Genomic DNA, 12840 nt, shown 5'->3' with positions numbered 1-12840 from the left:
CTCAGACTCACGTCCATCGAGTCAGCGATGCCATCCAGCCATCTCATCCTCTGTCGTCCCCTTCTCCTCCTGCCCCCAGTCCCTCCCAGCATCAGAGCCTTTTCCAATGAGTCAACTCTTCGCATGAGGTGGCCAAAATACTGGAGTTTCAGCTTTAGCATCATTCCTTCCAAAGAAATCCCAGGGCTGATCTCCTTCAGAATGGACTGGTTGGATCTCCTTGCAGTCCAAGGGACTCTCAAGAGTCTTTTCCAACACCACAGTTCAAAAGCATCAATTCTTCGGCACTCAACCTTCTTCACAGTCCAACTCTCACATCCATACATGACCACAGGAAAAACCATAGCCTTGACTAGACGGACCTTTGTTGGCAAAGTAATGTCTCTGCTTTTGAATATGCTATCTAGGTTGGTCATAACTTTCCTTCCAAGGAGTAAGCGTCTTTTAATTTCACGGCTGCAGTCAGCATCTGTAGTGATTTTGGAGCCCAGAAAAATAAAGTCTGACACTGTTTCCACTGTTTCCCCATCTATTTGCCATGAAGTGATGGGACCGGATGCCATGATCTTCGTTTTCTGAATGTTGAGCTTTAAGCCAACTTTTTCACTCTCTACTTTCACTTTCATCAAGAGGCTTTTGAGTTCCTCCTCACTTTCTGCCATAAGGGTGGTGTCATCTGCATATCTGAGGTTATTGATATTTCTCCCGGCAATCTTGATTCCAGCTTGTGTTTCTTCCAGTCCAGCGTTTCTCATGATGTACTCTGCATATAAGTTAAATAAGCCCGGTGACAATATACAGCCTTAACGTACTCCTTTTCCTATTTGGATCCAGTCTGTTGTTCCATGTCCAGTTCTAACTGTTGCTTCCTGACCTGCATACAAATTTCTCAAGAGGCAGATCACGTGGTCTGGTATTCCCATCTCTTTCAGAACTTTCCACAGTTTATTGTGATCCACACAGTCAAAGGCTTTGGCATAGTCAATAAAGCAGAAATAGATGTTTTTCTGGAACTCTCTTGCTTTTTCCATGATCCAGCGGATGTTGGCAATTTGATCTCTGGTTCCTCTGCCTTTTCTAAAACCAGCTTGAACATCAGGAAGTTCACGGTTCACATATTGCTGAAGCCTGGCTTGGAGAATTTTGAGCATTACTTTACTAGCGTGTGAGATGAGAGCAATTGTACGGTAGTTTGAGCATTCTTTGGCATTGCCTTTCTTTGGGATTGGAATGAAAACTGACCTTTTCCAGTCCTGTGGCTACTGCTGAGTTTTCCAAATTTGCTGCTTTATAGACATTATCTTTTTAGATTCTGGTCATAATCCTCTTATTGTCCCCACTTCATACACAGGGAGACTAAGGCAGGTTAAGTGACTCTCCCAAATTTACATAGGAAGTTGCACATTTTGACCCAGGTCTCGGTATATATTGACCAACCCCTAGAGTGTCCTGTCCATAAGTCTTGACTCTTCAGTTTTGTGTGTGTGCTCAGTTGCTTGACATGTCCAACTCTTTGCAACCCTATGGACTGTAGCCTGCCAGGCTCCTCTTTCCATGGGATTTCCCAGGCAAGAATACTGGAGTGGGTTGCCATTTCCTATTTTAGGGGATCTTCCCAACCCAGGGATCAAACCCCTGTCTCTTGTGTCTCCTGCATTGGCATGAGGATTCTTTATCATTGTACCACCCGGGAAGGCCACTTCAGTTTTTGTGGCCCCTAAAAATTCAGATTCTGTTGGGAAAGTGAAGTCCTTCAACTTACCAGCTGCAGTGGTCTCTGTAGGGAGTAGTACAAGTTTATGAGGCTTGGGGAGAGGGTGACATTCAGGCAGTACCTCATAAGGTGGTGAAGGGAATGAAAAAAAAAGAAATGGTCCTGAAACCATTGGTCATCGAGTGTTTTACCCTTTGGCCTAAATACTACAAGTTTCAGAAAATGCAAGATCTAGAAGATATATATCATTTTTGTTTGAAATATTGGTTCCAGTAGTCACCCAAAACACTTTGGCTTTCAGCATAAAAAAATTATACCTGGAAATTTTAACCACGAGAAAGCTGAACAAGAACAGAGTCTGAGCTAGTCTGTTCAAGCCCAAAGAAAGGCCAAAAAAAAAAAAAAGACTGCTCTACTTATAGCTCTGTGGCTCTGGACAAAATTTGGCTTCTTTTTTCCTCTCTTTGGTGTATGAGCATGTTTTGTCTTTAAGGAATCAGTACACCCTATTCTCAGTTCATGAGAACAGCCCTCTCCACTCTCCTGGCTCTAAGATTGGACACATGACTAGACCTGGTCAGTCAGTATATTCCATCCCTTTTGCCCCGTTCATTGGTTCTGGGAAGAGAATGTGACCCAAGTCAAGCCAATGAGATACTAATTTGGGTTTTTTATAGCAGCCATTTTAAAAGAGAATCTCTTTGAAGTAATCTAAGTGTCCATCAGCAGATGAATGGATAAAGAAGATGTGGTGTGTGTATACGTACACACACATATGGGCTTTCCTGGTGGCTCAGATGGTAAAGAATCCTCCTGCAATGCCAGAGACCCGGGTTCCATCCCCGGGTCTTGTCTGGAAGATCCTCTGAAGGAGGGAATGGCTACCTACTCCAGTGTACTTGTCTGGAGAATTGCATGGACAGAGGAGCCTGGTGGGCTACAGTCCACGGGGTCACAAAGAGTTGAACAAGACTGAGTGAGTAACACTTTCACTTTTCATATATATACATATGTAATGGATTATTACTCAGCCATAATAAAGAATGAAATAATGCCATTTGAAGCAATATGGATGGATCTGGAGATTATCATACTAAGTGAAGTAAGTCAGAGAAAGACAAACATATGATATCACTTACATGTTGAACCTAAAAAAAAAAAATTGTACAAACGAACTTATTTACAAAACAGAAATAGACACACAAACATAGAAAACATATCTAAGGTTCAGTTCAGTTCAGTTCAGTCGCTCAGTCGTGTCCGACTCTTTGTGACCCAATGAACCGCAGCACGCCAGGCCTCCCTGTCCATCACCAACTCCCAGAGTTTACCCAAACTCATGTCCATTGAGTCAGTGATGCCATCCATCCATCTCATCCTCTGTCGTCCCCGTCTCCTCCTGCCCCCAGTCCCTCCCAGCATCAGGGTCTTTTCCAAAGACCAGCTTTTCGCATGAAGTGGCCAAAGTATTGCAGTTTCAGCTTCAGCATCAGTCCTTCCAATGAACACCCAGGACTGATCTCCTTTAGCATGGACTGGTTGGATCTCCTTGCAGTCCAAGGGACTCTCAAGAGTCTTCTCCAACACCACAGTTCAAAAGCATCAATTCTTCAGCGCTCAGCCTTCTTCACAGTCCAGTTCTCACATCCATACATGACCACAGGAAAAACCATAGCCTTGACTAAACAGACCTTTGTTGGCAAAGTAGTCTCTGCTTTTGAATATGCTATCTAGGTTGGTCATAACTTTCCTTCCAAGGAGTAAGTGTCTTTTAATTTCATGGCTGCAGTCACCATCTGTAGTGATTTTGGAGCCCAGAAAAATAAAGTCTGACACTGTTTCCACTGTTTCCCCATCTATTTCCCATGAAGTGATGGGACCAGATGCCATGATCTTTGTTTTCTGAATGTTGAGCTTTAAGCCAACTTTTTCACTCTCCACTTTCACTTTCATCAAGAGGCTTTTGAGTTCCTCTTCACTTTCTGCCATAAGGGTAGTGTCATCTGCATATCTGAGGTTATTGATATTTCTCCTGGCAATCTTGATTCCAGCTTGTGCTTCTTCTAGCACAGCGTTTCTCATGATGTACTCTGCATATAAGTTAAATAAGCAGGGTGACAATATATATCCTTGACATGCTCCTTTTCCTATTTGGATCCAGTCTGTTGTTTCATGTCCAGTTCTAACTGTTGCTTCCTGACTTGCATATAGGTTCTCAAGAGGCAGATCTGGTATCTGCCAGGGAATACCTGGTCTGGTATTCCCATCTCTTTCAGAATTTTCCACAGTTTATTGTGATCCACACAGTCAAAGGCTTTGGCATAGTCAATAAAGCAGAAATAGATGTTTTTCTGGAACTCTCTTGCTTTTTCCATGATCCAGCAGATGTTGGCAATTTGATCTCTGGTTCCTCTGCCTTTTCTAAAATCAGGTTGAATATCTGGAAGTTCATGGTTCACGTATTGCTGAAGCCTGGCTTGGAGAATTTTAAGCATTACTTTACTAGCGTGTGAGATGGGTGCAATTGTGCGGTAGTTTGAGCATTCTTTGGAATTGCCTTTCTTTGGGATTGGAATGAAAACGGACCTTTCCCAGTCCTGTGGCCACTGCTGAGTTTTCCAAATTTGCTAGCATATTGAGTGCAGCACTTTCAAAGCATCATCTTTCAGGATTTGAAAGAGCTCAACTGGAATTTCATCACCTCCACTAGCTTTGTTCGTAGTGATGCTTTCTAAGGCCCACTTGACTTCACATTCCAGCATGTCTGGTTCCAGGTGAGTGATCACACCATCATGATTATCTGGGTCATGAAGCTCTTTTTTGTACAGTTCTTCTGTGTATTCTTGCCACCTCTTCTTAATATCTTCTGCTTCTGTTAGGTCCATACCATTTCTGTCCTTTATCGAGCCCATCTTTGCATGAAATGTTCCCTTGGTATCTCTAATTTTCTTGAAGAGATCTCTAGTCTTTCCCATTCTGTTGTTTTCCTCTATTTCTTTGCATAGATCGCTGAAGAAGTCTTTCTTATCTCTTCTTGCTATTCTTTGGAACTCTGCATTCAGATGTTTATATCTTTCCTTTTCTCCTTTGCTTTTTGCTTCTCTTCTTTTCACAGCTATTTGTAAGGCCTCCTCAGACAGCCATTTTGCTTTTTCGCATTTCTTTTCCATGGGGATGGTCTTGATCCCTGTCTCCTGTACAATGTCACGAACCTCCGTCCATAGTTCATCAGGCACTCTGTCTATCAGATCTAGTCCCTTAAATCTATTTCTCATTTCCACTGTATAATCATAAGGGATTTGATTTATGATATGATTTAAAACCACTGAATGGTCTAGTGGTTTTCCCTACTTTCTTCAATTTCAGTCTGAATTTGGCAGTAAGGAGTTCGTGATCTGAGCCACAGTCAGCTCCCGGTCTTGTTTTTGCTGACTGTATAGAGCTTCTCCATCTTTGGCTGCAAAGAATATAATCAATCTGATTTTGGTGTTGACCATCTGGTGATGTCCAAGTGTAGAGTCTTCTTTTGTGTTGTTGGAAGAGGGTGTTTGCTATGACCAGTGCGTTCTCTTGGCAAAACTCTATTAGCCTTTGCCCTGCTTCATTCCGTATTCCAAGGCCAAATTTGCCTGTTATTCCAGGTGTTTCTTGACTTCCTACTTTTGCATTCCAGTCCCCTATAATGAAAAGGACATCTTTTTTGGGTGTTAGTTCTAAAAGGTCTTGTAGGTCTTCATAGAGCTGTTCAACTTCAGGGTTACTGGTTGGGGCATAGGCTTGGATTACTGTGATATTGAATGGTTTGCCTTGGAAATGAACAAAGATCATTCTGTCATTTTTGAGATTGCATCCAAGTACTGCATTTCGGATTCTTTTGTTGACCATGATGGCTACTCCATTTCTTCTGAGGGATTCCTGCCCACAGTAGTAGATATAATGGTCATCTGAGTTAAATTCACTCATTCCAGTCCATTTTAGTTCGCTGATTCCTAGAATGTCGATGTTCACTCTTGCTATCTCTTGTTTGACCACTTCCAGTTTGCCTTGATTCATGGACCTGACATTCCAGGTTCCTATGCAATATTGCTCTTTACAGCAATAAAAAGGAGTGAAGTACTGATATATGCTAAAACATGGATAAAACTTAAAAACAACATGCTAAGTGAAAGAAGCCAGACACAAAAGGCAACAGATATATGATTTCATTTATACGGAATGGCCAAAATAAGGAAATCCTTTGAGATGGAAGGCAGATTAGTGGTTTCCTGGGGGCTGGACCTTGCTTCTATCACCAGTCACATCCACAACTGGCTATTGTTTTTGCTTTTGCTCCATCCCTTCATTCTTTCTGGAGTTATTTCTCCACTGATCTCCAGTAGCATACTGGGCACTTACCTACCTGGGGAGTTCCTCTTTCAGTAGCCTATCATTTTGCCTTTTCATAAAGGTTACCAAAGAGGAAAGGGATAAATTAGGAATTTACAGATATACACTACTATATATAAAATAGAGAAACAATCTGAAAAATAATATATATATGTGTGTGTAACTGAATCACTTTGTGTAAAAATTGTGTTAGTTTCAAGTGTACAGCAAAGTGATATATATATATATATTCTTTTTCACATTCTTTTCTATTATCAGTTATTATAAAATATTGAATATAGTTCTTGTGCTATCCTTGTTATTTACCTGTGGGTATTTGTTCTTAAAGCAATTAAGCAGTCATGATTCCCAATACAAACTGCAGGGTGTGCTATGAGAGAGAATTATAAGGGGCAATAAGAGATTATAAAGGCAAATGCAGTCAGAAAGGATTCTCTGATGAGATGACATTTGAGTTGCACTCTGAAGGCTTCCCAGGTGGCTCCAGCGGTGGAGAATCCAACTTTCAATGCAGAAATGCGGGTTTGATCCCCTGGAGTAGGAAGATCCCCTAGAGTAGGAAATGGCAACCCACTCCAGTATTCTTGCTTGGAGAATCCCATGGACAGAGGAGCCTGGCGGGCTATAGTCCACGGGGTCGCAAAGAGTCGGCACTGAAGGTATCATTTCCATGAGCTTCAGGTGCCCGGGACCCAGAAGCAAGGTGATGAGAACCAGATCATTCTTGGTTTTAACTTGATCCTTAATCACCCCAGTTAACCACCACATAAAGCTGTTCGGACTTTACTGAAGAGTGTGGAATAACAGAATTAAACACAGGAGGATAAAAATGAAACTGTACCCTCATTTTGATAGTATCCAAGAGGAAAAATAAACCGCTCACAGTGTTTCTTGGCGCACTCTAGTTCCAAGCCTTACTCCATGTACTGAAGCCTGCCCTTTCTTCTCTCATGTGGACAAATATCTCCTGTCCAAGCACTGAAGGACAAAATCCCCACTTGTATTAGAAAAGCCCCTCTCCCTGCCCCCAGGATTTTTTTCCCCCTCTCTTTCCCTCCAGCAGAGTAATCACGGGACTCACTAACCCACAGGATGCAAAAAATATCATCAAGAAAGTAAAAAAACAATTCAGAGAATGGGAGAAAATATTCATAAATCATATATCTGATGAGGGATTTATAGCTAGAATATATAAAGAACTCATAACTCAAATAATAAAAAGATAACTCAATTTCAAAATGGGTTAAAGATTGGAACAGACAGTTCTACAAAGAAGATATACAAATGGCTAATAAGCACATGAGAACATCCTCAACATCATTAGTCATTGGAAAAATGCAACTCAAAACCTAATCTGCTAGGATGGCTATAATCAAAAGTCAGATAACAAGTGCCGGCAAGGATGTGAAGAAACTGGGAAACTCATTCACTGCAAGCAGGAAAATGGAAAACCGCTTGACAGTTTCTCAAAAAAATTAAGCATGGGGTGACCATATAACGTAGGAATTCCACTCCCCAGTATATATCCAGGAGAAATGAAAATATATGTCTGCACAAAAACCTGTAAAAATGTTCACAGCAGCATTATTCATAATAGGAGAAAGGTGAAGACAACCAAATGTCCATCAACCAATGAATGGATAATTAAAATGGGGCACATTATTCAGCAATAAAAAGGAGTGAAGTACTGATAAATGCTAAAACATGAATAAAACTTAAAAACAACATGCTAAGTGAAAGGAGCCAGACACAAAAGGCAACAGATATACGATTTCATTTATATGAAATGGCCAGAATAAGGAAATCCTTTGAGATGGAAGGCAGATTAGTGGTTGCCTGAGGGGCTGGGAAGGGAGTTTGTGGGGAATGGAGAGTGACTACTAACAGGTGTTCCTTTTTAGATGAAAATATCTTAAAATTGATTGTGGGGATGGTTGCATAATTATGTGAGTATACTTAACAATGAGCTATACGCTTTAAAGAGGGGTCTTGTATGATATGTGAATTATATCATGATGAAACTGTTCGCCTCAAAAAAGGGCTCACGGTATCTTCAGGGTGCTTCAGGGTGTGACTCAGAAGAGAGCTCACCAGGAAGAGGGCTCTAGCCCAGTCTAGGTACCTGGCTGCTCCCCACTTCAAAGGATGTGAGTAATCCGCCCACAGGCTCAGGGAGGGTTGGAGAACCGCTCCAGCCACAAATGCCATGGAAACAAAATGCTTCTAAGTACAGGCTGCTCTGATTCCCTGTCCACAGGAGGCCGTGGGAGTTATAGAGCAGTTTTAGGTTCACAGTGGAACTGAATGGAAGGTACAGGAGATTTCCTGTATCCGTCCTGCCCCCACACAAGACAAGAATAGCCTCCCCCAGTATCAACATCCCCCACCATGTGTTACAATTAATGAACCTACACTGACACATCACAGTCAGGTAGAGTCCACAGTTTATATTAGAATTCACTCTTGGCTGTATACCTTCTATGTGTACGAGTGCTCAGTCATGTCTGACTCTTTGCAAGTTGCAACCCCATGGACTGTAGCCTGCTGGGGCTAGCCCATCAGGCTCCTCTGTCCATGGGATTCTCCAGGCAAGAATAGTGGAGTGGGTTGCCATTTCCTACTCCAGGGGATCTTCCCAACGCAGGGATGGAATCACATCTCTTGCATCTCCTGCATTGGCAGGTGGATTCTTTATCACTGTGTCACTTGGGAAGTCCCGTACATTCTATGAGTTTGGTCTAATTTACAGTGACATTCATCAAGTGTTATGTTTAGTATCATACAGAGCAGCTTCACTGTCTTAAAAACCCTTCATCTATTCATCCCCTACATCCCCCTCACCCCACCCCCCGGAGCCACAATGGGATGCTTTTAAGCAGAAACTTAAAAAAAAAATCCTTGGAAGTCCTCCCTGGCTCAGGAGGTGTAGGGCCTTCTGTGTACAAAGCCATCACAGGGCCATTCAATGACCTACCTGTAGCTACAGAAAGACTAGCAGAAGCTATGAAATGACTACTCTTCTATCTTTTGGACAGTGTCTTTCTTTCTCTTGCACAAGGCAAACTCCAGGACTAGGTGGGGCATGTGTGGACCTTTAGATACGTTTGCCCCGGTACTGTTACAGGCTTTCCTCGTGGTTCAGGCTGTAAAGAGTCTGCATGCAATGCAGGAGACCCAGGTTCAATCCCTGGGTTGGTCCCCTGGAGAAGTGAATGGTTACTCACTCCAGTGTTCTTGCCTGGAGAATTCCACGGACAGAGAATCCTGCTGCTACTGCTAAGTCACATCAGTCGTGTCTGACTCTGTGTGACCCCACAGACGGCCACCCACCAGGCTCCTCCATCCCTGGGACTTTCCAGGCAAGAACACTGGAGTGGGTTGCCATTTCATTCTCCAATGCATGAGAGTGAAAAGTGAAAGTGAAGTCGCTCAGTCGTGCCTGACTCTTAGTGACCCCATGGACTGCAGCCCACCAGGCTCCTCTGTCCATGGGATTTTCCAGGCTAGAGTCCTGGAGTGGGTTGCCAGTGCCTTCTCCGCAGAGAATCCTGGTGGGCTATATAGTCCATGGAGTCACAGAAGATGGACATGACTAACACTTTTACTTTTTTCACTGCATAGGAAAAGATCTAGCAGGATACAGCTAAACTGTTACTCATTACAATGAGTTATGGGATTTGGTTTCGAAGGAGGGACGTGGTGAGGAAGAGAACTTCCCTTTAACTTTATACAGATTTGACATTTGAAAAAAATTTACAATGAGCATGCATTACATTATATTTCACATTTAAAAAGACAAAAAAGCACCTTTCTTTACTGAAGTGTTGGCAGAGTTTAACTATGTGGAGAAATTAAAGATGATTTTATTCTTTTATTTGCGCTTTTCTTTTTTAGCCTCGAGTTTCTATAAGAAACACGTATTTATTGCTTTAGCAAAAGTTATTTTTAACTGTCACTTAAAAAAAAAAAAAGCAAAAGATAAACAGAGTCCAGTTGCCCTGGTTTCCAAGGCCTCCCCACCCTTGCCTGCCTGGGCCTGGGTTTTGCGTAGGAACTGTCCTCCCAGACTCACCCTTAAGGCAGAACTCACCAGGGAAGCTGAGTCAGCACTTCTGCAGAGGCCTGCAGGGAGTCAGGCCTGCTCACTGGAGCAGATAAGTCATAGCCTTGCTCGCACTGGATTTTTGTTCTGTTGAAGCAACTGGCATGAGGGTTCTGAGGCAGCTCTGGAAACAGCTTTTCTTCCAGAAGACCTGATTTTTGCCTTATCTGGTCTAGGAGGTGCTGGATAAATGATCACTTGAATTATGAGAGAGAGAGAGAGAGAGTGGGAAGGGCTAGGGGTGTGTCATGGAGTCCAAGTTCATACTGCTCACACACACAACAGGCCAATAAATCGAGAGAGGAGGTTCTGGGCCAAGGAACAGCAACTTTATTTGGAAAGCCCGCAGGCAGAGAAGACTGAAGAAGGCAATGGCACCCCACTCCAGTACTCTTGCCTGGAAAATCCCATGGATGGAGGAGCCTGGTAGGCTGCAGTCCATGGGGTCGCTGAGGGTTGGACACGACTGAGGGACTTCACTTTCACTTTTCACTTTCATGCATTGGAGAAGGAAATGGCAACCCACTCCAGTGTTCTTGCCTGGAGAATCCCAGGGACAGGGGAGCCTGGTGGGTTGCCGTCTATGGGGTCGCACAGAGTCGGCCACGACTGAAGTGACTTAGCAGTAGCAGCAGAGAAGACGGTGGATGAGTGTTCCAAAGAACCACCTTATTCGAGTTAGAATTCAGGTTTCTTTTATCCTAAAAGAGGAGGCGGGGGATGGCTGGTTGTTGCAAATTTCTTGGCACCAGAATCCTTTGTTCTTACAATTGTTCATGTGGGTCAAGTCAAAAAGTTCCCATAAACCTCCAACAGGACAAATGTTATTCTCTGTTCTGCAACTTTCTCTTGCCTTATGAATGGAAGCATGTTATACCTTTAAAGATCAGAGCCTTGAGAAGGGGATATCCTGTATATTTTGGGTTGTAGGCAGCAACCTTTTACAAAGATGCAGAGCCATTGTGACTGAGTACAGGCGACAGAACACAAAGGTTAGAGCTAAAGGAATAGATTCAATATGGAGTCAGGTTTGTTCTTCACTGCTACAGTTCCTGCTAGCAAATAGTGCAACTACTGGAGAAGACTTTGACTCATTTGTTGGGGGATTACTCAAAGAGGGGCTTCTCTGGTGGCTCAGATGGTAAAGACTGCCTGCAAGGCAGGTAGACCTAGGTTGGGTCCCTAGGTCAGGATGATCCCCTGGAGAAAGGAATGGCTACCCACTCTTAATATTCTTGCCTGGAGAATTCCACGCATGGACAGAGGAGCCTGGTGGGCTACAGTCTATGGGGTCCCAAAGAGTGGGACACAACTGAGCAGCTAACACGGTCACTCACTTTACCCAAAGAGATCTCTGCTTCCTCCTTGTGGCCACACTGGGTGATCTTTCAGAAGAGTTGAACAAAACGAATTCTGGGTGGCAGGAACTGGAAGTTGATGTGTGATGTATTTGCTCTGAATTTACTGCATTTTATTTTTATAAGGAAAACCACCATTTTGGTTCCCAATATGTATTCAAGATCTTACACAAAATATTTCAGATAATTGAGTTTTGGTCCTCATCTTTCTCCTCTTCATTTTTGATTAATCTGTAAGTAGCAATTTGTAACTTCGCTTTTAGCAACTAGACATAACCAAGCACGTAGATTATTCTTCAAATATTTTTGGTGAGATATTTCAAATACCTTTTGGAAAAAGGCAGAATTACAATAATTTTGCTTTGCTTCTTCTATTGTTACAACCCCTCCACCAGGATTCCCAGCTTTCCCATTCACTTAGATTCTTTCCTGAAAAAAAACTACTCAAAATTGGCAGCATCCTTGATTCCATCTTCTCCAGGGTTGGTACAGTTCAAGGTAAATTTAGGACAGGATCTGCTACTTTTTTTGTTGACGCGCTTCCCCACAGGCTTTTTCACCGGCTCCATGGCGGCAGTAGAGGCAGAAAAGGCTACAGTGTTTTTAATATCTCACTGAAAATAGTCTTCTACGTGGAGAACACTGGATCTTGGAAGCGTCAGGAATGCTGGCTCTACCTGGGGCAGCTAACACAAAATTTTTAGCCTCTCTGAGCCTCAGTTCCCCGTTCTGTAAAACAAAGTGGATACTCGTGATGACCGAGGGAGCCTACACAAGTCAATGATCTGTAAAAGCGTTCAGTGATATTCCTTCCTGGAATCACAGTGGCAAGTGCCAGGCCATGGGGCCGCCCAAGCCTGCAGAAGGACTAGAGAGTCCGCAGGATGGGGACCCTTAGTTCCCCGAAAACTGGGTGCCGCGCGGATCTGCAGCTTGGCCCTGAGCAAGCGCCAGTGCAACACTGCCCCCACGTGGTCGTAGGCAGTATGCCGCCTTACGGAAACCCAAACGCAAACAGATGACGATTGACTATTAGCATTTTGGAACTCCTTTTTTTCCTTTTTAATGCTGCGTCCCGACTGTATTTACTACTGCGGATAACGAGAGCACTCCGATTCCGGAGCCCAGAAGGAAGCCACGAGGTGAGTACGTGGAAACTGGCGCCAGAGACGCCAGGCTGATATCTGGCAAACGTAGAACAATGGAGGCGGGGTTTGTAGAGAGCGAGGCGCCGCGTCATGAGACTAATATAGTACGTGTGGAAGACGTTGTGAGCGGGA

The sequence above is a fragment of the Bos taurus genome, chromosome 25 (genome assembly GCF_002263795.3).
Source record: "Bos taurus isolate L1 Dominette 01449 registration number 42190680 breed Hereford chromosome 25, ARS-UCD2.0, whole genome shotgun sequence".
Classification (NCBI taxonomy): domain Eukaryota; kingdom Metazoa; phylum Chordata; class Mammalia; order Artiodactyla; family Bovidae; genus Bos; species Bos taurus.
This window is presented reverse-complemented; position numbering follows the sequence as displayed.